This window comes from Urocitellus parryii, chromosome 5, assembly GCF_045843805.1.
Source record: "Urocitellus parryii isolate mUroPar1 chromosome 5, mUroPar1.hap1, whole genome shotgun sequence".
Lineage (NCBI taxonomy): Eukaryota > Metazoa > Chordata > Mammalia > Rodentia > Sciuridae > Urocitellus > Urocitellus parryii.
The window spans coordinates 138,896,048-138,916,195 of record NC_135535.1 but is presented as its reverse complement, the minus strand read 5'-3'; the positions used below and the strand labels follow the sequence as shown (position 1 = coordinate 138,916,195).

The 20,148-nt window shown below is 35.3% G+C and overlaps 1 protein-coding gene and 1 non-coding gene across 3 annotated transcripts in view; both read right to left on the bottom strand.

The window, feature by feature from the left end:
• The window catches only part of Prkg1 (protein kinase cGMP-dependent 1), a 1,169,615-nt gene that overhangs the window by 367,981 nt on the left and 781,486 nt on the right, over window positions 1–20,148 (bottom strand). The gene's annotated exons all lie outside the window — the stretch shown is intronic.
• LOC113197995 (small nucleolar RNA SNORA67) lies at window positions 6,694–6,837 on the bottom strand. Its single transcript, XR_003302780.1, has one exon. It is a non-coding gene; the product is annotated as a small nucleolar RNA SNORA67 (small nucleolar RNA).

Below are 20,148 nucleotides of genomic sequence, written 5' to 3'. Positions count from 1 at the left end.
AACTTACGACATTTCCAAATAAATTAGAAAACTCAATTGCACAAGGAAGTAGAACTTTAAAAAAAAAAAAACTTATACTTGCTGCTATATGGTTTTAATATTTCTAATTCATCTGCCTTCCTCTGAACTGACATTAAATTTCACCTCCTCCTAAAAGCCTGCTTGTAATCCATACATCCAGGTCATGTGTTTCCTTAATATAATCATGCAACACTCCTTGCACACTCCTAACATAGCATTTGTCACAATATACTGTAATTTTTTGTTCCTTTTCCTGCTGCCTCCACTTGACTATGAACTCTTTAGGGGAAAGGACTGTGTCTTCTCATCCACGCAGCCCTGAAATCTGGTTCAGTGCTAGGCTCCGAGTCCCTGTTCAATAAAGTTTGCTGAAAAAATAAAGTGAATCACAAAGAAATCACTTTTAAGTGACAGAGAGATTGACTCACTGGAGTTAGGTTACGGAGAGGCCAGGAAGCATTCTAAAAATGCAATGAGCTACTCTGAGAGGAGATAAGTTCTGTACCAATGGAAGAATTTAAGCATGTGAAAAATGGCAATGTGACAAGAAAACAAAATCGTTCTCCAATTGGTGATCTGAACTATATAAACTAAGCTCTCTCCAACTCTGAAATTCTGGGATTTCTGGATTCTGCAATTCATAATCAATACTCAATATATTTTAATACTATTGCTCATTGACTAAAGTCTAGCATATGTTTCCAAATTAGTGTTGTAAATTCTGTATTATAATTGTTTCTGCTTAAAAGAGCAGGTTCAATAAACACAGAGGTGGCATTACAAAAAAGCTATCCTGAGCCCTGGAGGAACTGCATGATCCTTATCAGTTATTAGCCAATTCATGATTATAGAAAGTGTCAGAATAAAAAGGACTCTTGGACATATTTGAAATGCAAAGGCATTACCTCTAATAATATAACAGATCTTTTAAGAAATGAGATTATTAGCTTAACAAAAATACTCTTGGTCGAATGGAAAAACGGAAAACAAAATCAGGCAGTTTCAAAAACCCTTAAGATCCACAGATGCCTTATTATGAGCTACCACCTGTGGTCTCTGTTACAGAGTGCGGGCTTTTCATTTATGTATACCACTGTTCTTGGTAACAAGCTGTTTCCCACCAGACGTATCAATTCATCATTTTAGCAAAGTCTCAAAGTACTCCACAGATGGACATTAGGGAGAAAAGCGATGTTCTGCCACCTGCATTTGGCAAATAATTTGTTCTTGAACTGCTGATCTAATTAAAACTAGATTTGAAATGCCTTGGAGAAACACAAGACTGTCACTTACTGAACTCTATTAGTTAAAGGGACATCCTCACGAATTACAAAATAAATGTAGCTATTGCATCCCTGAACTGTAGTCTAAAATGAGGTTCTTTGGGAAAAAAAAATACGGATTAATTGCTACAGATCATGAATTGCATTCAAATAATTTACTGACTGGGGAACTATTCCCATGGTGCCTCCTCATGGGGTTAGGTAAGTGAGAAGCTGTAGTTAAGGGTTCCCACTATTTTATCTAAAGAACTTGGCAGTGTTATTACCACAGGAAAGTAGGCATCCACACTACTGAAGAAAGGTGAAGAACAATTCTTCATAGTATTGGTTAGTAAACCACCATGATTATTGAATCATAGTTATGGAAACCAAAGTCAACTCCCTGCTTATCTCAGTTATGTGGCTAGTATTCGGGAGAACTCTTATCACCACATACTTCCCAAAAGATGAGCAATATTTCAAAAATATTACCCATATGTAAAATCAGTGAGTCATAACCTTCTACTGATCATAACATTTTCTTTTCGGTCACTTTATTCTAAATACAGACATTGAAATTGTTCTCTGTACCAATCAACTGAATTAAATGTTTCATTCAAACATGGTGGGAGTAGTATGGACTGGAGGGGAATGAGAAGATGTATTTATTTACTAGCTTCTATGCTAAATTCCATCATTTTGAATGTGAAATTGGAAAATACAGCTACAAGAAATTAAGTGAGTGCAGAAATGAACTGCGGAGGACGGTAATAAATGTGCTTTTAATAAAAATAACTGTGAATATTTCATCTATATTTATTTCAAGCATCATTGCAATCTTGAAACCTCTGCAGAAGCAACTGTTTAAAAACAAACAAACAAGCCCTTTGCTTATGGTAATAGTCGAAAGGGACAGTCTATGATGTCGGTTTTTACACTTATCATACATTTCTACTACAGAGCCAATTTACAATCTGGAAGACTGTCTCAATGTAATTAGAAGCTTTTCTTACAGTCAGTTTCTTGAATCTCCCTTAAAACCATCAGCCCCCAAATCTATGTGTCATTAATGCGGCCAGTGAGGAGTCTCAGTGGTGGTCAGAAAAACGGGTCCATGTCAACATTTGAACATTTATTTAGTTCAGTACCAACTTGATCACCTTCATTTGCATTACTCTCCATTTGGCTCACATGAGGCCTACAGGTGAGTACAATTTTTTTTCATCAGTTTGGAAAATTCGTAATCTCACCATCTTTTGAATTTGGGATTTCTAAGAATTTAGGGAATGAAAAAAGATTCCCCAAACATCCTCTTTTTCATTCTCAGAGACAAAAAATGGGGGGAAAGAGAAACAAGGCAATGGGTCCCCAGTAAATTAGATTGCTAATTTAGTTGCAGCATACATTCAAACTAAAACTAATTCTATCTTTGACTTTAAGAGAAAGGCTCTCTTTTGACATCAGTATAGGAGATTTGGTTGCATCTTAGAAGAAACCACCTTTAATAAACTTTGCTGCAATTTCCCAAAGTTGAATAGGCCATCATTATTCATTTAGATTTCCTGTCTCTTTCTATATGGTTTTAACCATTTTCTGCCTATTAACCCTAATGTAATAGGATAGGTAATGATATACAATGGAACCTATTTAACTACATCTTATTATTCCAGGTAAAATAAAACAAAAACAAAGCAACCACAAATAGTTTTATTTAGCCCCAAAGTTTTTAAGTAAGTTTACATGGACACACAACTTATTAAAAGGTGACTATAGTCTTGGTTTAGTTCTATGATAAATTTTTCCTAAAATGCCGAATCATTGGCTATATATTCCATCACCTTCCAAAATACTTTTTACTAACAAATATTTCAATTATCACTATCATTATAATGAGTTATATTGAAACTTAAGACTTTGTAAGAGAAGGCCACAAAACCAAAGTAAAGCAAAACCCAAATAACTGAGGTAGCAGATTTCCCTTCATTATGATAAAATGATATTTAAAAGTTCTCTCTAAAAGCAAAAAGTTAGGTTAATTAGAAATGAAAACGCATCATTAAACAAGTCAAATAAACCCTAGATTATTAAGTCATCTAATCAGCATTTGCAGAGAGTGTGCTAAGGACCAGGAAGTGGGTTATGGAGATAAAAGACATGGTTTCTGCCCTCAAGGAATTCACAGCCTAGTGGAAAACAGAGAGCAGACACCAGGGGGCAGTGTGACAAATGCTAGGAGAGAGACAATGAGGTCAGGAGGGGCAGGCCCTACTCTAGCCATGTGGGATTCCCAGGGAGGATGACAAACCACTGGCACAGTAGAGAGGGGGTGAGAATCTACCAGGCAACAGAAGATCAGGAAAAAGTGACAATGGGAAAAAAAGAAAAAATGTGCATTTGAGGAAATAAGGTTTATGGCAGGAATAAAAAATTTGTGATAACTAATAGCAAAAGATGAAACTCAAAAGGTAAACATCTTCAGAACATAAAATGCTGTTCATATTTCCACTTCTAATCCTCAATGCCCAATAAAGCATACTCTTTAATCCCTTCAACTACCATATTCAAAAGACTTGGGTTTATTCTAAAACCTTTATTTAGGAAAAATTTACAAAACCTATTAACCTCCATCTTAAAGCAATTTCTACCATCAGAACAAATCATTTCTACAGATTGTGCTTTGACAATCTTTATATTTGGACTGTGTTATTTAATCGTGTTAACTGAGAAATCAACCTACTTCTTCTCTTTCAATGCTGTTTGGCATCAAGTCTCCACAGCAAAAGAAAGGAAAAAAAAAAAAAACTTATTTTCTCAGGAGTTTTCTAGCAGCTTAACATCTGACCTTCAACCTCAAAACTAGATGTCATTTCCCAAGTATATTCCATGAATGCAAGGCCCACAAATTAAATACCTGTGATTGTACTTCCAGTCCAACAGAAAATGCTATATCCATCTCACTAGTAAAATTCTGTCAAAGCAGTCAAAGAAACATTCTGTGCACATTTGTGACACAATCCTCTGGGTTATCATTAAGTAGTCTAAGCAGCAATAAGGCATAGTGCAAAGGGTACCAGCTTTGAGTTTAAGACCTGTGTTTGAATGCCTGTCCTACCATCTGTAACTGTGTGACCTTGAAAATTATTTAATCTCACCAGCCTCAATTTCCCATCTATGAAGTTGGGGCATGCATGCCTATCAGCGTTATTGCAAAAATTAGAATTTCACAACTATCTATTTAATAGACTTGGCAAGTCATGAAAGCTCAACAGAGGGATTATGATTAAAATATGCTCAATAATGGTTATATCCCTACTGAGGGTCTTCAGATCCCTAACCTCTGAGAACCAATGAACTTTTAAGCTGCTCTGGCAACCTAACTATTCATGCTCAATTAAAAAAAAAATTAAAAACCAACCAAATAAACAAACAAACAACAACAAAAAAAAAAACACCTCCCAAAGGACCAAATTGTAGTCTCTTGTTCTCAGAGCACAAGGCTCAGCAAGCTCCCTCCTTGCCATTCATGACTAATGCATTGCATTCAATGTTTATCCCCTGGATGACAACCCAAGCCGGCTGAGTCTTTTCTTTAAAGAAACAATCACAACATCATTTAAATAGAACAGAGAATGGAAATGCTGTTTATAACCCTGCAAAATCTCTATTTTCAAATAAAGTTAAAACATTGATTATCTTTCCTTCTTTTCCCTTTGAACACAAAGATTTCAGCTTTTACTAAAACCAAAGGGCAGGACCAGTTTTACTTGAAATGAAATAAATCCTATAACTAGACATAGCCTCATTCTTTGAAGAGCTTATTCATGGTTTCCTAAAGAGGCCCTTAACTCCCTTTAAAGTATATTACAGAGTCAGGTGAGTGTCTGATTTCAGACCACATGAACCTTCCTGGCAGGGCCTAGAAAAACTCTTCCTTTCAGAAAGTGTTTGTTTTGTTTATTTGTTCTGTTTTGTTTTCTATTAGAAACCCATATTTCTTTATAGTGCTTTTTGTTCCATGACATGGGCAAATGGAAAAGGCATATAGGTTTTAAAATTAGATAAACACAAATATAATCCTGGCCATGCTGTTTACTTGTGAGCATGGACAAGCATTCTAAAGTCATATTTGCTCATCTGCAAAATGAGCAAATCACTGTCTGGATACTGCTCTGGATTGTTTACATCAGAGTTCTGCAAACTAGCATCTGATTTTGCACTGCCCGTGAGCTAAGAATGGTTTGTGCATCTTATAAAGGTTTGGGGGTTCAGGGGAGGTAATTATTTTCATTTTGGTTATATAAGTACTTAAATAATATTCTTGATTTGTGCATCTTGACTCCAAAAAACTTAAAATATTCACTATGTGACTCTACCAAAAATGTTTGCTGATTCTTGGTTTAGATGATTAGGTAGACTGGGAATCTTAGGTAGATGCTGTATTTGCCTGGAACATGGAAGTGTTTAATAAACACCAGTTCTACTCATTGGAAAGACAAACTATGGCTCTGTGTAATAAACAAAAATTTAAAACAAGAGCTTTGTAAATGCTTGACAGTTTCTATTACACGTAAACTTTGTGGTAGTGGAAAATTTTTTGGTCTTTATGGAAGATAAATTTCCTTTCTTCAAACTAAAACTTCAGTATGATTTTTACACAGATTTTTTTTAAAGGGATAGTTAAATTATTTAGAACAATGTAAAATGCCAAATACATTCAGCTATTTTACAGAGGTTAACTCTTGTTTAAAAGTTATGTAAGCTTATTATAGAAAATTTACAAATTACAAATGCACACATACACCCTAAACAGAAAACTAAGGCACCCATTATCTCAACATCTAGAGATAATTCCTGTTAACAAAAATGGAATATATCTTCTCATTTATTCTTGTATTCTCCCTCTCTTTCTAAGATTCCCACTTTGTACCCAGCCACTCTTGACTCATTTCTGACAAAAGTATATGAAAGAAATATGGACTTTTCAGAAAGTCTCTTTTAAGAACAAGGATGCCTACACCATTGCATTCAATTCCCTTTCTAGAAAACAGAGATAAAGGCAAAACCAGCTTAGCCATCTAGACTGTGAGACTGAGGCAGTAGGAATTTAGGGAGCTCTAGGGATGGCATAGCAATAAACAGGAGTAACTTGAGTCTTGGGAAAACGTAAAGAGCCCACCAGAAGCTTTGGATTGGTTTTCCAGCTCCCAGGCTTCTTTTATTCTTTGTTTTCTTTATGTCTTCTTCTTTTGTTTTCCTCTTATTTGCAAAAAGTCCTCCTTATCTCATTTACTTTCTCTTGGTAAGTGAAGGGAGAACAATTTAAAATAGATAAAAAATGTTACCAATGATTTTCCTGGTGTTAGCAAATGGCTTTTATTTTCTTTTATCCTTTATTTATGTATTTTTTAATATATGTAAGCAGCCAAAGAAAGGCAAAAGAAGTTACATGTCTTCAGTTTCCCCAAAGACCTTAGGCATGCCAGATTTTCCTCCAAGTTCCTACTTTCCTGAGAGAGGCTCTCATTTGACCCTTGGAGAGGAAATCACCTTGAATCATTTTTACCCTTTATGTTTTCCTGCATTTTGTTCATTTTCTACTGGGAACTTATGGTGATTTTGTTGTCAGACAAAAATATTGAGTGGCATATTTGAAATGTTTAGGATTAGATTATGAAAGAAGCCTGGATTCAGTTGAATATATATGTGAATTAAAAACTATTCCTCTCAAATATTCTTAAGAACAGAAGGAATTGCCACATATCAGTCTTCCCTAATTTCAATCAATCAATAATCTTTATTTTACCAACCATTGGGAGAGCATACATTAATACTATAAAAACCTCAGTCAATAAGAATTTTAGATGTAACAAAGGTTAGATAATGGAATTGTTCAGAAAACAAAGGCAGAAAAATTTAACACAGATTAAGTAATTATTCCTGGGGATAGGATTTCACAATGGAAAGTGTTGAACATTATTATAAGCAGCTTTTAAAGAACAATTTTAAAACAGCTCAATAAATGACAATGCTGTGGATATCACAATTCCCTGCAAGAGAACCAGGAGGAAGAAGCCATGTTTCCAAATACTGGTGTATGGGCTCCAACAGTCTGAGATAAAATTCACAGGGCATTATATGACTTAAAAAAAAAAAAAAGCACCAATACTCAAACCTGAAAACTGTTAAATGGTTTGTAAGTGGCTCTAGTAAAGACACAGCTGACCAATAGATGCAAATCACACTGAAGGCAGAGAGGACTTACTGAGAGTGTTTGAACATAGTCTTAAACATTGAGAGATAAAGACAGATTGAGGTAAATGAGATGTGAGAGCTCCAGGATAAAAGTTGATAAAAAAAAAATCCTGAAGCAAAACTAAAAAGAGTAGAAAAGCATAACTGGGTACAGAACTTATCAAATCCACTGCAGTGAACATCACCACTCTGAGACTCACAGAAAATCATTTTCCCTTTTCCCCAAGTGCTCACTGTGTGAACATGGGTATGAAGGGCTATAATAGGTTCGACAGCAATGGGGGTGCACCTAGGAGAAGTGAGCTCATAAACACTCCAAGATATTTGCAGACATCTTGAATAGTCATTTCAGGTTTGAGAAGCTTGTGTAGTTCTGTGCAACCTGCTTTCCTGGCCTAGTTGGGACAACCATTTTGTTCATGATTTTATTAAGAAAAAATTCCAAACAGACTAAAAAAACTCAAAGAATAGGACAATATATATCCACTAGCCACTACCTAGATTTAATCATTGTTATCACTTCATCTACTTTTCCATCTATTTATTTGTATGTACATGTGTGTGTGTTTGTGTTAAGGAAATACGTTATAGGAAATAAAACTAGGATAATAGTTTTTTGTACCAAAATATCCAAGTTTGTGTCTTTTAAAAAAAAATTTATTTTTTAGTTGTAGTTGGACACAATACCTCTATTTTATTTTATTTTTTTATGTCGTGCTGAGGATTGAACCCAGGGCCTTGCACCTGCTAAGCGAGTACTCTACTGCTGAGTCACAACCCCAGCCCGAGTTTGTGTCTTTTAAATAATATATTCTGTTAAATAAATGCAGGATTATTGAGATCTGAGTATTAGCAATTTCCTAAAAGTATTTAGTGTCAAATTCACATTCAGGTTTTCCTAATTGCCTCTTAAATATCTTGTATAGATTTTATCTTGAAACTAAAACCCAACCAGGTTTTTGTTCTGTTTTGTTTTGGTAGTCAGTCTGTAAGACAGCTCCCCTAGATTCCTGCCTCTAGGTCTCTTAACTTTGTGTAACACTGCTACACTCCAAGCTTGAATTTGAGCTGGACTTAATCATTTCTAAGAATTAGAATTCAGTGGAAGAGACAGGATGTCTCTTTTGAGACTCAGCTATAAAAAGACTATGGGTTTCATCTTGGGCATTCTCTGCTCTGTCTTTGATCACGTGCCCTGAGAGAAGCCAGCTGCCCTGTTGTGATGCAGCCCCGGGGAAAAGCTCCCTTGGCAAGGAGCTGAGGCATGCCAACACACACATGAATGAGCTTGGAAATACATCCTCCCACCCTTTCCCTCAGCTGAGCCTTCAGAGAGACTCCAGCGTGGACAATAGCTTGACTGCAACCTCAAGAGAGACCTTTACCCCAGTGGCATCTTGCCAGGCTGAGTCCTGATTTCTCACCTCAGAAACTGAGATGACAAACGTTTGTTGTTTTAAATTCACTGTATTTTAGTGTTCCTGTCATACTGCATTAGATAACTAATATGATTTAATTAGGCTATTATGTCTCTTTAATTTCTTTTAATCTTGAACAGCCTTCCAAATATTTTCCTTCTCAGTTTCCCAAGGATTTCATTTGCTTTAAAATAGAACAAATGGTTTTCAGTGACCAGGTCAGTTTTCGTATGGAACATTCACAGTATCATAAGTCTATTTACCCAGTTGCTTCCCTGTAGTCATTTAACTTGTTTGTACATCCTCGCACTTTCTAAAAACTAAAAGTCATGCTGAAGGTCCTCATTAGACTTTAACATTCTTGGTGTAAAAACAAAAACGAAAAAACAAATTCACAGATAATGCTGTGCCCTTTGTATGAGATTACATCAAGAACCACAGATGCTGGGTTGCACCACCATTAGTGATGCCAATTTGAATGCATTAGGTGGTTTCCACCAATTCTCTAATGTAAAAACTCTTCCCTCCCCTTTCCAATTAGCAAGCAATTTCCTAACGCACTTTGGATGTTGTGAACTCCCTTTACTGAATAGTGCAGGGAGAAGGCTGTCTGTCTGGAGAGCAGCCCAATGAGACAAGCAAACCGATCCTTAGAAACATAGCCATAATCGATGTGTTGAAATGCTTCTGCTCTTTTCACATAAGGATGATGAAATACATTTCACCACAGATAAATATTAACTCTTCCTACAATACATGAAGGTAAATGAATGTAAGGTTTTAGCAATCTAAGGTGCTTAACTGAATTGGGAATGTTGTCTCCACTGACAACTTGCTTCCTTCCATTTGTTCTATTTATAGGAATTAAACATTCACATATAAAAATTACCAACATTAGAGTAAAGCGAAAAGCCATTGCTGACTTTTCTAATCATACACATACATATTGGCAGATAATGAAAAACAGTTGTGCACAGCCTCAGATCTGACATTACCATCATTTTATAAGTTTGAGGATAATTCATAAACAGAAAAAACCCTGTGCTTCCTCAGGTACTCATTGTCTGATTAAGTGCAAAGATTTCGTTCTAAATGTTCTTCACTATGGCCGAAATTAGAAATAAAATGGAGAAATTCAACCTTCAAAAAAATGGAATTTATCTCAGAGCCAGTTTCTTATTTCAAACTGTGCTTTTCCAGTTTGATAGTGAGGAATAACATAGAAATAACATGAAGCAATATATGTTTCATTTGAAACATAATTAACTAATTATGCAGAACTATCACAGTCTCTCTTTTTATGTTAAAATGGGGTCTTTAGTTTCAGTCCCCTCAAAATGTTACCATAGTTCAGTAATGAAAGGCATCCCATCCATAAAGTAATAAGTTTCAGTTAGAATTTAGTGAAACATTACCTCCAGCAATTAAGAGATAACAAAACACTGTTGTTTTTTTTTTCTCCAGAGAGATTTTTAAAGAAGACAATCACATTTCATAAATAATTCCTGAGTCAGAGTCCTTGCTTAAACACGCTATTAATATATTTATATTTAGTTATGGTATTTGTGAGTTGGATGTTACATAAAGTTTATCTTCATGAATGAAAATTAGTCAAATACACAGCAGAAACAAATGATATTTATCTCACAAGGCTTTTGCATAGTTTTTGCTCACTTATTTGTATAACGTTACTGTCAGCTGGTAAGTACATGTGGAAATGGTCATAAAGAATCAAGGACTTGAATAGACAAGAGGGAAAACACCTGAATACTGAGACTTTCAACAAAAATGGGAATTTGCTGTTTTTCTTTGCTCCATTTTCAGGAATTCTGCTTTGTTGATGCAGCTTTCATGTTTACAAATAAGTTGAAGTAATTCATCAGTCATCACTGAAATAATTATTTCCCTTTCATCTTAATGGACTGTACAATACAATAATGTAAAGTCTTTCTCAGCACTGCTCTGGTGGTAGTTTACTCTTTCCTTAGAGGAAACTAAACTTACTACTGAAAGTTTGTTCAATTAATCTTTTCTAAATTAGATTCCACATATGAGTGAGATCACACAGTACTTGTCTTTCTCTCCCTACAGAAGTTGATCTCATCCAAGTTGAGAGTAGATGGTGGAAGTTAGAAGCCTTGGAGGTGGGGACAGGGAGGAAGGAGGAAATATTGATCAGTGGGTACTAAGCTACAGTGAGGCAGAAGAAAGAAGTTCTGGGATGCTAGTGCACAGGTGCATGATGACATTTCAAAAAGCTACAAGAAAGGCTTTTGTAAATTTTCATCCTAAAGAAATGATAAATGTTTGAGGATATAGGTAAGTTTAACCTGAATTAAATATTACACAGAGTGTATCAAATATCACATGGTATCTCATTAATATGTATAATTTTTGTGTTTTATGTATCAGTTAAAAATAAATTTACTTTAAATTTTTAAAAATTAATCTTTTTTTAATAAGGTAACACATCTGTAATGAATGGACAAGATTCTTTGACATATTGACCTTTATGGTCTGTTTTTTTTTTCTAAATATTTATATTTTAGTTTTCCGCGGACACAACATCTTTGTTGGTATATGGTGCTGAGGATTGAACCCGGGCCGCACGCATGCCAAGCGAGCGCGCTACTGCTTGAGCCACATCCCCAGCCCCATTATGGTCTGTTTTAATTATATGAAAGTTATTTTCCAGACAAACCCATATCTCCCCTTTTGATGATTAACAGGTGAAGAGGACATAGAGCACCACTTTCCTGTGTCCCCTACTCCCTTCCTGGGAAGGAAGGAAGGAAGAATTCTGGCACTCATGATTCCATCTCTCTGAAAGGAATCCTTTCCCAGTGACTCAGAGGCCATCTGTGCACAAGGTCCATTTGCCTTATGGGTAATACCAAGTTTCCAAATGGAAAAGGCTCATCCAGCTCATGAACATTTAATGGGACTCAGTATTGACCATGTTTGAAGTTCTAAATACTTAAGAAAGCTCTACTCAAGTGGAAAGTTTTTGCTGTCAATTTAGTTTTAACCAGAGATTCCACAAATCTCTGTAGGACTAGCCACATTTAATTGAAGGATTCTTGTTTCCCAGAGGAAATAGTTAATCAGATTTTCTCCTTTGCCATATATCTTATTAAAATAAGGTCTTAAAAATTTACATATGGTTATGGTGCCCAGAGACAATTATTTTATTTTATAGTAAGAAGCAATTAGTTACTTTTGTTGGAGTTTTTCAGAGCTGCATTTAGAATACTGTGCTGTGGGACCTCATATGCAGCCTACATTGCTGTAGGTTGTTAAATGTGCCACCATGTTCCAATCTATGGGATCTACTGCATTTTCTCCAACTACAAGCCTAGTAAAAATAACTAAGAGAGATGATGAGATAGACAATTCCTGATGACTCCTAAGAACATATCTGACCCTAATAGCTATTCACAACTCAACTGTACTACACTTTCTGGAATTGTACCACTGAATGGACATTAAGCTCACCATCTTATAATTATATAATCCACCTGATTCTTCATTTATCTCTAATTTCTCAGCTTTACTCTCCCACAGCATAAACTGTTTAGCAGTCACAGATGAAGGACAGATCTGGAAACCACAGAGTTGAGATTTTAGGGACAGGATGGATTTGGACTTGGTGACTAGCCCTCCTCTGCCCTTGTCCCCTATTCTCTTCACATTCCAGTCCTTCTTATCCATTCCTGCTCAGAAATACACAGATAAACTCCTGACACATGCTCAGAGACTCTTAATATATATCACCTACCATATTAAGTTCAGATTACCTTCTTGGAAATTTCCCTGGGAACTATGATAAGGAATTCTCTAGGCTGACAGAGGAGTGTCCCACAGCAGTTGCAGGTTTGGAAAATGGACAGGAGCAGACTATGGACTTTCTAAAGGTACCAGCAACTGACCCGTTGAATTTTCCCACTTCTACTCTTTAGCTCAGGGAATTTCTTTGCCTAGAGACTCTTGTTCCTATCTGTAAACATTCAGTGCAAAATTCTATCTTACTTTTCTGTCCAGTTGAAATATGAGCGTGCTTTGTTTACTTTCTTATATGAGGATTTATTTTATCCTTTTTTGTGGGGGAAGGTACCATGGATTGAACTCAGTGGTACTCAACTACTGAGCCACATCCATAGACCTATTTTTGCATTTTATTTAGAGACAGAGTCTCACTGAGTTGCTTAGTACCTTGCTATTGCTGAGGCTGGCTTTGAACTTATCATCCTCCTGTCTCAGCCTCCCAGGCCACTGGGATTATAAGTGTGTGCCACTGTACCCAGTTTATTTTATTATTCTATTGTGTTCTTCCCTTATTACTTCTCAGTTTACCAATGATCATATAACAGAAAGAAATTGAAACAGCTTTATAGAATAAAAATAATGACAAAAATCTGATAATGACAAAAATCACACAGGTGTGGTTCAGTGATTTCCAAAATCTAAAATCACTTAATTGGTGTGTATTATTTTGCCTAATTAATTTCCACTAGGCATAGATGATGTGCATATGTGTTTCATTCTCAATTAGTTTTAACTATTTCCAACATATCAATCATATCATGACCACAGTGACCTAGTCTTATAAGTTAGATTAAGTCAGCATTCTCTGGGAGTTGGAATAGAAATAAAAACCTGGAAAAAAATAATTTTAGGAAAAATTATGTTAACTATCCATATTAAAGCCCAAGAATTAGAGAAAAAATCTTTTTGTCCGAAATATAATTGAACTCAAATCATAAATCCAAATATTGTAACCTTAATTTCCTAATTATGTTAGACATTAATCTTCTAATATTAACATTATTTATTTCATTTATGCCATGCCATATGCATAAAAGACAGAGAACAATTTATAGTATCAAAAGGAGATAAATAAAATGAAAATCAAAAAGAAAAATTTCAGAGGAGAAAAAATGCATACTAGAAATATTCTAGTTGAGTGTTAGACTTAACACTGAATTTGTAGCCAGGTGTGATGATTCACACCTGCAATCTCAGCAACTCAGGAGGCTAAGGCAGGAGGATCCAAGTTTGAGACCAGCCTCATCAACTTAGCAAGGCCCTCAGCAACTTTTAAGGAGAACTGTCTCAAAAAATAAAAAGGACTGTAGCTCTGTGGTAAAGCACCCCTGGGTTCTATTCTCAATAACACCAAAAAAATAAAAAGGGGGGGGGAGGAATACTATGGAATGATATTGACCAAATTATATTTTTATATTATATGCATGTACCAATAAGTAATAATGAATTTCACCATTATGTACAATCATACTGCACCAATAAAATATAAAAAAATAAAATAAATACATCCAGGAAAAAAAGAGTTAATTTATCTTAACTAAAGCAATAGTGGAATTGTGATTCTCAATGTCTATCCAAATTACTCATAATCAAGACATAGGACAAATGCTATCCTAGAAATTAATTCTAGAAGGAATTTATCACAAGGATATGAAACTGGTGAATACTATAACCAAAAATTTATTTGAAGACAATTCTTATACAAACTAGAGAAGGATATTTTAAAATATTAAAATATGTCTACAGAGTATGAACCTAGTCCAGGCATTTTAGATACTGATGCCCCATCTATTCCAACACAGCATTTAGAGAATCTAAAGAAATGGATAACCAATACTAGGCTTTACCCCGTTTCTCTCGAACATCAAAATGTTTCAGAAAACTTTTAACAACTTCTAGGAAAAGTAAATTCCCAGTTAGATTCTCTGACATGTGTCAGAAGTGCCAGGAGTCGATCATGTTGAGAAGAAAGTTACATCAAGTTTCATATATTGGATGTGAAGACAGTAAAAATGACCTTCCACTGACAAAATTTGGAAGCCCCATGGCTAATGTTAAAATTAGCTGCTTGAGTTTGAAATTAGCTGCTAGTTCAAGGTTATCATTCTGTATTTGAAAGTGATTTTCCTGCTGTCAGTTCTATTCTTCACACCTTATAGGAAAAAAAAATGGATGGGATTTGTTCTTAAAAGAATACCCATTTTTTCCACCAGTATAAGTCCATCCACCAAAAAACTTTTATGGGTTCAAAAGTTTCTAAATTTTAATTAAAGTATATTATCCTAAAAATGCAATGGGAATGCATATGGAAAACTCACTTTTATCTAAAATAACACTGCAAAGCTATAGGAAACTTAGGAAAGGAGAGGAGGAAAAAAAAAGAAGATTTCTGCCTTTCCCTAACAATGAGCCTCCTAATCATGCTAAGGGTGAAAAAGACCTTTTCTGTTTTCACAAGATTTTGATACTACCTCTTCTCTGTCAGGGAACATATTTGACTTTCAAATGCTGGTTCTGAAAAGAAATAATTCTATGAAAGTCTAAAGCACTATTTGTCCTCACTTTATCTCATTATAATTTGAAGAGTGGCCCTCAGACTTTTTGTTGTTAGGACCCTTTATACTCCTAAACACCTTGAGGATCTCAAAAGAACTTTTGTTTATGTGCTTTGTACCTATTTGTATTACCATATTAGACAGTGAAACTCAGGGAAATGTAAAATATAAAAATAGTCAAGCACATATTCCAGGAGCCATTCTAGCCTCTGGAAAACTCCACTGTAACTTTATGAGAAAATGAGAGTGAAAAAGGCAGAAAACACTTTGGCATTATTGTGAAAATGGTTTTGACATCATGAGTTCTCCCTAAAGTAGGCTCAGGAGCTCACAGATACCTGCATCATACTGTGAGAACCACTAGTTGAGAAGAAACACCACTGACAAAGGAGAAATAAATTGTGAGCATAATAAACATGGACAAAATGGTCTACATGGCAGGACTGCACAGAGGTTTTCAAGTTATCTGCTGGGAAGGGGAGTCTACCTTGATGTGTACCACAAGGAAACATAGAGGGAGAGCTATAGCACAGTGACTCGAAATATTCACCACCCACACCTTTCAACATTGTAATTCTTTATACAGGAAAATTGCACTTTCATCTAGTTTACACCACCTCCAGAACTAACCAGGAGAAAGTCTGGTGGCAAACAGAACACTTGTCATTCCATCTAGCAATTGTTGATTTCATTATGGCTCATGAGACATGTGTGTCTCTCACAGCATGGATGGCCTTGAATAACTTGTGTAAGACAATCTGTGGGGTTAATAAAGGCATGTATTATTAATTATATGTATTTATTTCTATTTCTTGTTTCTTTTTTCCTTCATATTGTATCCTTTGGCCAATTTGATCTATTTTCCCAGTCTCTGGAAACCACCCTTCTGCTTTGTGTTTCTACAAATTCAACTTTTTTAGAGTCTAAATAAAAGTGAGATCATAGAGTAGTTTTCATTTCATACCTGGATTATTTCACTCAGAATAATGCTCTCAGGGTTCATCCATGTGCTCCAAATGACAGGATTTGCTCTTTTTCAAGGATGAATAATATTTCAGTGCATGACGGTATGCATAATACTTTTTAAATCCATTCATCTACTTAGGTTAACTGCATGCCTTGGCTGCTGTGAATAATGCTATAATGAGTGAGAAATGCTGATATCTTTTCAAACAACCTGGCTTAATTAATTTAAGATATATACCCAGAAATAGGGTTGCTGGAGCATACAGTAGTCTAGTTTTAATTTGTTGTGGAATCTCCACAGTGTTTTCCACAATGGTTGTACCAATTTACATTACCACCAAAAGTGTATAAGGGTTTGCTTTTCTCCATATCTTTGCCACTACTTTACTTTTATTATCATTATTTTTTTTTTGGTAAAAGCCATTCTAACAATTTTAAGTGCTCTCCCATGATTTTATTTGTATCTCCCTGATAGTGACCTTAAGCATTTTTCCACCAATTTGTTGACCATTTGTTTTCTTTTGAGAAATGTCTATTCAAGGTTCTTTACAATACGGTTGTTTTATCATTGAATTGTGTTCTTTATGTATTCTAGATACTAACCCTCCATCAGATATAGGGTTTATAAATACTTTCTCCCATGAGTAAGTTGTCCCTTCATTCAATTAAATGTTTCCTTTGCTCTATAGTAGCTTTTGTTCGTTTGATTCTGTCTCATTTGCCCATTTTTGCTTTGTTGCCTATGTTTTAGTATCTTCTCCAAAAAAATTATTGCCCAAACCAATGTCAAGAACTTTTTACTTCATAGTTTTCTTCTTGAAGTTTTACAGTTTTAGGTCTCACATTTAAGCCTTTAATCCTTTTTTTGTTGTTTGTTTTTGCATATGGTATGATAAAAGAGTCCATTTTCATTCTTTGGCATGTGGATGTCCAGTTTTCCCAGTATTACTTTTATTTATTTATTTTTTTGGAGGGGGTACCAGGGATTGAACTCAGGGGCACTCAACCACTGAGCCACACACCCAGCCTTATTTTGTATTTTATTTAGAGACAGAGTCTCACCCAGTTGCTTAGCTCCTCACTGTTGATGAGGGTGGGTTGGAACTTTTCATCCTCCTGTCTCAGCCTTCCGAGTTGCTGGGATTATAGGCATATGCCACTGCACTGGGCTCCCAGCGTTTTTTGAAGAGAATATTATTTTCCCATTTTGTGTTTTGGCACCTTTGTTAAACGACCAATAACATAAGTCTGTGGATTTATTTGGGGGTTTTCCATTGCTTTCAATATCTTATCATTTAATATACCTTCTTTCTTGTATGTATGAGTGCAAAATCGCATATATAATGTAAAAGGAATGAATCTATCATGCAGTGTGTTTAAAAATTGTATTAATTGGGTGTGCTCTCAAAAATGATTTGCAGACTCTGAGACATTCTATTTTATTTTTAAAACAATTTTTCCAGATAAATTAAGAAGACTGACAATACCAAATACAGGTGAGAATCTGAAACATACCTCTCTCATACTTTGGTGGTAGGATAAATTGGTTTAACCACTTTGGAATATTATATGGGACAATATATAAACCTTAAATATGAACCTCCTTTAAAATCCAGAAACGTGTTATAAGATATGTATGTACTCAAGAGAAATGAAGACAGAAATATACCAAAAACCATATTCAAGAATGTTTCCAGCAGTGTTATAAAAAACTGCCAAGCTGGAAATGCCTCAGACTAGAAGTAATCCAAATGCCCATTGTCAATAAAACGGATAAATGAATTGTATCCTATTTATACAATGCTATACTACAAAGTACTAGAAAGGCATGACTTACTGATGCACACAGCAAATGAGATAACTCTTCTAGACATAATATTGAGCAAAATAAACCAAACACAGAAGAATATATATAGAATAATTTCATTAATCTATGTTGAGAAATAGACAATGATAGTAACACTTAAAACACTGGCCACCATAGACAGAGGAGATTAACTGGGAGCAGACCCAGGAGGGCCTTCCAAAGAACTAGAAATGACTTATATCTTGATTTGGATATTGTTTGCATGAGTATACAAATGTTTAGGCATTCATTGATCTGTTGCAGTTAAGATTTATGTACTTTATTATATGTATGATCTATTGCAATAATAAAATTATTTCAAATATTATAACCAAATAAGAATCATCCAACTTAATTCTTTCCAGTCAAAATTACAAAGGACCAGTGGAAATTGTTATGTACACACACAAGTGCAATGACAGTATGCTTAAGACTAAACCACAGCTTTAATTTTTAAAAGCCACAAACCAGTCTTACCTCCCTCTGTGATCTTTTTTTGACACCAATCATTTTCCACTGTCTAAGAATTAATCCAATTAGTTCTGCATATACAGCAAGTGAACCTGAATAAGTAGGTTGAGGTTGTGTTGCCTTTCATTCTAATGTGTTCCTATTACACCTGCCCTATACCCTGAAACTAAGGTCAAGAAGTAGATGGTGACAGCAAAGACAGCCAAGAAGAATTTGGAGAGACATGAAAGGTTATAATATTAACAGCAACATTATAAAGTATGTATATATCATGAGCATAATTATAGAAAAGTTGCACACAAATAAAAATTTCATGAGTAAAATCCTTAAATAGGTATCAGTGTATATCTCTAGATGTCTTCAGAAGGTGACAGTGCAACAATTATATTTCCCATTTTTAGCATTTTTCGAGATCAATGTCTTAATTAATTTACAGTCATTAAAATGAAATCATTTAGAAAAACTTTCATTCTGTTTTAAAAAGTTATTTGAAACCCATATAAACAAATCATGTATCTTCAATTGTCGTGACTACAATGCCTTTAATTTTCAGTGATTATGACCATGCTTTACTTCAGCTCTCCTCACATCATGGACTTTTCCTAGTATAACAAGAGCTTCAGCTATAATGTTACTCCAGCATCACTCCTTCCCTGATTCTGTCTTAAGCACAGACCTTCAGCTGCAGATCAACTCTAAATCTGTCCCCATGGGCCTGTGAGGCTCCGTGGTCTGTGTTTTGGCTCTTTCTCGGATATGCTATTCCAGCTACAGGGTCACTCACTCTAGACTCCATTGTCTTTCCCTGGGTCCCTTCAAACACCATCTTCGTTTTGCTGTAGTCAGCTTCAACTATCTCTGGACAGACCATATTAACAGGTGTTGTTGATAGTGGGACAAAATGGGCTAGGTGAGACCAAGATAAGGAACATAGGCAGGACATTGCTCCAAAAGAGTAAGGTGTAACATGAGCTCTTTAGAACTCTCAACAAAGCCAGTTTCAAAGGAATAATATGTTGATGCTGTGATTTCCAGAGAGCAAACATAAAGTGTTTGAAAAAGATAAATAAAACATGTTATTTAGACAAAATAATCAGAAAAATACAATGTTAAACATGAAGCACTGAAAAATTCTAGATATACACAAGTATTGCCACATAATTGTTACTCCTCAAATCTGCTTTAAACACTTCTGTTTGCATTTGTATGAATTAAGACCCTTCTTAAATGTGGATAAAGGCTGCCAGACACCCTAAGAAGAAAACAGAGTACAGTAACTGGTTCAGAAAGTGGAAGGGGAAGCCAGGCCCAGTGGCACATGCCTGTAATCCTAGCGACTAGGGAGGCTGAGGCAAGGGGAAGGAGGATTGTGAGTTCAAACCCAGCCTCAGTGATTTAGTGAGGCTGTAAGCAACTTAGAGAGACACTGTCTCTAGTAAAATATAAAAAAAGGGCTGGGATGTGGCTCAGTCGTTAAGCACCCCTGGGTTCAATCCATGGTGCCCCAAAAACAAAACAAAACAGAAAAGAAA